Below are 4,839 nucleotides of genomic sequence, written 5' to 3' on the forward strand. Positions count from 1 at the left end.
CTAGATATTTTCACAAAGTCTTGTATGAGCCTTATGCTCTTATCTTTATTTTCTATTTATTTTTCCTCTCTGCACTTCAAGTGATATTTTCTACTTACCTACTTTTGGCTCACTAATTCTTTATTTTGATGTGTCTCATCTGCAGTTAAACTCATCTTTTGACTTCTTAATTCTTTCTGCTTTAGAACTTCTATTTGGTTATACTTTTAGATTTTAGTTTTATGGTGACATTCTCTATTGTATTATCTGCTTTATTTAACATATGAATCATGTTATTTTAAAATTATATTTCTGTTAATGCCAATATTGCATTGCTTATACACCTATTTCTAATGTCAGTTTTCTTCTTTGTCTTAGTGTTTGTCATTTAGTCCTGTTTCCTGGCATAGCTGGTAATTTTGGACTGAATGTTGACATCATGCATGAATGATACCTATGGTGTAGGTCTCTAGAGTATATTTTATCTTCTTTGCCTGACAGGCAGGAAATTTTGATCCAATTAAAAACTGAAATAACTGGAGGCTACTTTTAAGACTTTGTGAGGGCTAATCTATTACTGATTTATCCCTATCACCAGCCATGACACTTCAGAAGACTATTTTTAAAACCTGGGGAATTTACTGAGATCTCTTCTCCTGGGTAGGTTCTAAATTATGATTTTTATCTCTCTTTAGCAATGTGAGACTGCCAAAAGCTATGATTAGCCTTTTAACTTCTTAGCAACTAATTTTTTCTGGGTTTCTTAGGCTCTCACTCCACTCATCCTCAGCTTAGGAATTAGGTAAGGAATTAGCCTTATGTCTGATTTTAGTTTAGAATTGACAATTCAGTGCAAATGTAGATTTGTTTCACATTTCCCTTCATTTAAAAAACTTTTTTAATGTTTAATTGTTATTATTGAGAGACAGAGCATAAGCATAGGAGGCACAGAGAAAGGAGGAGACACAGAATCTGAAGCAGGCTCCAGTCTCTGAGCTGTCAGCACAGAGCCCAACATGGGGCTCGAACTCACAAACTGCGAGATCATGACCTGAGCTGAAGTCAGACGCTTAACCGACTGAGCCACCCAGGCGCCCCCACCTTTCACTTCATTTGAGTGGAAATTATATAGAGAATGCCAGATCACTTCTCTGAAATTAGTTTCTTCAGGATCTTGGCTCCATAAGTACTTGGCTACGTTAATAGTCCTGAAGTTAAATTTGTGGTTCCCCATCCTAGTGATAGAGTTGCAAGCTTTAGATCTCTGCTGTCTCTTCAGTCTCTATGCCCCACAGGGAAATTAACAAATATTCCAAAAGCAAAAGCATCCATAAATGTAGGACTCACCTTATGCTTGTCCCCATCTTCTTGAAATGTTGGCCCTTCAAGTTTTGGACACCTCAATTACTATCTGATGGCTTTGAACAGCTATTATTTTGAATTTTACTGAGATTTTATAGTTTTCTCAGTGGGGAGATTAGTCTAAAACTGGAGAATTTGGCTTTAATTTACCTTACTACTTGCTCAACCACTAACAAAGTTGAAATCAACCTGTAAGTGGAGGGATAATATATCCCAGTTTAATATCTAGGATGCTTCTGATTTGCAGCTCTTATTCTAGAATAATACCCAATAGTGCCCCCTTTCACTCTCAAGAGTTCAGCATGTGCAGTAAATGACATGATTATTTTACCTCTAAAGGTGATTTTATCTTTCTTCTGGTCCCCAATAAATAAGCATTAATTACTTATAAAAGAATGCCAAATGATGGGGCCCCTGGGTGGCTCAGTCAGTTAAGCATCCGACTTCTGCTCAGGTTATGATCTCAGAGTTCATTAGTTTGAGTCCCCCCATTGGGTTCTGTGTTGACAGCTCAGAGCCTGGAGCCTGCTTCGAATTCTGTGTCTCCCTCTCTCTGCCCCTCCCCCACTCACACTCTGTCTCTAGCTGTGTCTCAAAAACAAATACACACTAAAAAAATTTTTTTAAAAGAATGAAATAAATAAATAGAGAGAGAGATTCTGCTCTTTTGCAGTCACTGTGGCATGCAAAGTCTCCTGTGACACCTCTACAAGGCAGTGTAGGCAGTCCTGCACAGGAACCAGTGGAAGCAACAGAAGTTTTTGGACACCATGGAGCTACAGATCAACTTGAAGAACTATAGCCCTCAGAAGGATGATGTTACTTGGGCACCATCAGGCTTAAGTCCACACCGACTTCTCTGTGTGTGTTGTAGGGGGAGCAACAGCGCATGATGAGGCCACAACTGTGGATTTCTCCCATGTGGACACTGAAGCACTGAAGAAAAAGAAACTCAGCAAGAATAAGAAATTCATCAAGAACGTGGCCAAGAAGTATGATGTCTTTTTGCTTTGGAATCTTTGATGAAGAAGATGCCATGAATCCTGGGCCCAGGCCTGAGTAAGACTGGCAAATTCCCTTCCTTACTGACCCACAATGAGAACATGTGGCCAAAGTTGATGAAGTGAAGTCCATGATCAAATTCCAGACAAAAAACGTGTTGTGCCTAATAGTGGCCATTGGCCACGTGAATATGATAGATCATGGACTTGTGTACACATCCACTTAGCTGTCATTTCCCTGGTGTCATTGCTCAAGAAGAACTGGCACAATCTCTGGGTTTTATACATTAAGAGCACCATGGGCAAGCCTCAGTGCTTATACTAACACACAGCTTAATAAACTCTACTCCCACCATTAAAACATACACACACACACACACACACACACATACACACAGAGTTCATATATATTATTTCTGCAGGTCTTAGAATTAGTACTCTTGTGTTTACTTGAATATCTGACGCATCATTCTGGAATCAAAAAAAGAAGTTTATATTTATAAAGATTAAGGATATTTCCACATGTTTAAGTGGGTAATCAGTTCCAATGTCTATAAACTTATAATATCATGTGTGAAAACAGAAATACATATATGAACACAATGTGTTCATTTCAAAAAATTTTTTATTGTTTATTTATGTTTGAAAGAGAGAGAGAGAAAGTGCAAGTGGGGGAGGTGAAGAGAGAGAGGGAGACACAGAATCCTAAGCAGGCTTCAGGCTCCGAGCTGTCAGCACAGAGCCCAACGTGGGGCTTGAACTCACAGACCATGAGATCATGACCTGAGCCGAAGTTGGACATTTAACCAACAGTTGACCAAAGTCAACTGCTTTTCTACATGTATAATTTTCATAGCCTCTGAGTACTAGACGAAACCTTAAGATGATTGAACTCAGCCATACTTGCTCTTTACACAAAAGGGCATTGAGGTTCCAAAAGTTAATTTAGGAATCATTTATCCAACATTACAGATAGATCCTGAACTCTCCTGACTCCTACGCCAATACAATTCTATCTCTACAAACTATCCCACCCAGTATTTTCCTATTAGCAAACTCTTCCGGCTCCTATGTCCTAGTACACAAGTATAAAAGGTTTGGGAATCCTTCCATACTGGGTTATGTACAGGCAAGATTTAAAAATTATAAAAAGAGAAAGATTTAGGCCTTTCATACCAAGCTACAAAGGGCAAGATATCTTCCTGTGAATTTCATAATCGTTAATATTTCTATTCACTAAACGTTTGCCAGAATACCTACTGGGTAGCCCCCAAGGATTTCAAGTTGCAGATGGTTCATTAGGATTCTTTGTTTATTTCAAATGGAAGAATTTACAGAGTACATGATTTATTAGGTAGCTCCAGCAGACACATCTGGTGCCCTGAGTTACATCTGTCTAGCCTTACATCTGATTTTAAACAGGTTGGAATAGACAATTCCATGCAAACTTGGATTTGTTTCACCTGATAGCATCCCACCTGTAGCCCACATAGTATCTCTCATTTCTTCCCCAAGCCTGTCTTGGATGCCAGTGAGAGTTTGCTTGGCTCTTATGTATGTGCAGGGGAGGAGCAGGGAGCAATCTTGACCAATGAACAAGAGTTGACGGATAAACATTCCTGCCTCCTGATCATTGTGTATAAAAAATTCTGGGGGCACGCCTGAATGGCTCAGTCGGTTGAGCGTCCGACTTTGGCTCAGGTCATGATCCCATAGTCCGTGGGTTCAAACCCCACAAGGGGCTCTGTGCTGACAGCTCAGAGCCTGGAGCCCGCTTCAGATTCTGTGTCTCCCTCTCTCTCTGCACTCCCCCACTTGCACTTTGTCTCTTTGTCTCTCTCTCTCTCTCAAAAATAAATAAACATTTAAAAAAAAAAATTCTGGGAGGCATTCTATGTGTGTCTTAGGATATTTCAGTAGAATTAAGCTTTGTTGCCCACAATGGCAGCCATGAAACATCATCCTTATGCTTCTCCTTTTTCGTATTTTTAATCTCGTTCTTCCTGCTCCCTCATTCCTGTCCCAACGTCACCTCTCAAAGAAACACGCACACAAGTCTTTGTCTCAGGGTATCATTTTGGAGGAACCCCAATCATACAATGCTCAAACACTAAATTCCTCCGCTTATAAAATGTCCCTGTTTCAAAGTTCTCAACTTTGGTTTCACATATGAAGGCTACTCCATAGCTTCAATTTCTATGGCATGTTTTGCTAGACAGGAAAAGAACTATAATGGATGTGTTCTATTATGATGCCATCTAGTGGCAAGGATGAATCAAAACTCATGGCATCCAAGTGACCATGTCGTAAGTACTAAATTTAAACCCTAGTAATTTCACATTACATGGGATAGATAGATGTATTCGAGAGCAGGCAATCTTAACACAATTCCACTGAAGGTCAAAAAGATAAATGTTTGTGACAGGATATTAAAAGGTTGGGATAATTTTATGATATGTAGGCAACACAAGCTAAGACAATGATAAAGATAATCAAA

General features: G+C 39.3%; 1 pseudogene; it reads left to right on the forward strand.

Moving 5' to 3' along the window:
• The first annotated feature begins 2,042 nt into the window (after positions 1-2,042).
• On the forward strand, positions 2,043-2,667 carry LOC122213110 (annotated as a pseudogene).
• The last annotated feature ends 2,172 nt before the right edge of the window (positions 2,668-4,839 follow it).

The sequence above is a fragment of the Panthera leo genome, chromosome A2 (genome assembly GCF_018350215.1).
Source record: "Panthera leo isolate Ple1 chromosome A2, P.leo_Ple1_pat1.1, whole genome shotgun sequence".
NCBI lineage: Eukaryota > Metazoa > Chordata > Mammalia > Carnivora > Felidae > Panthera > Panthera leo.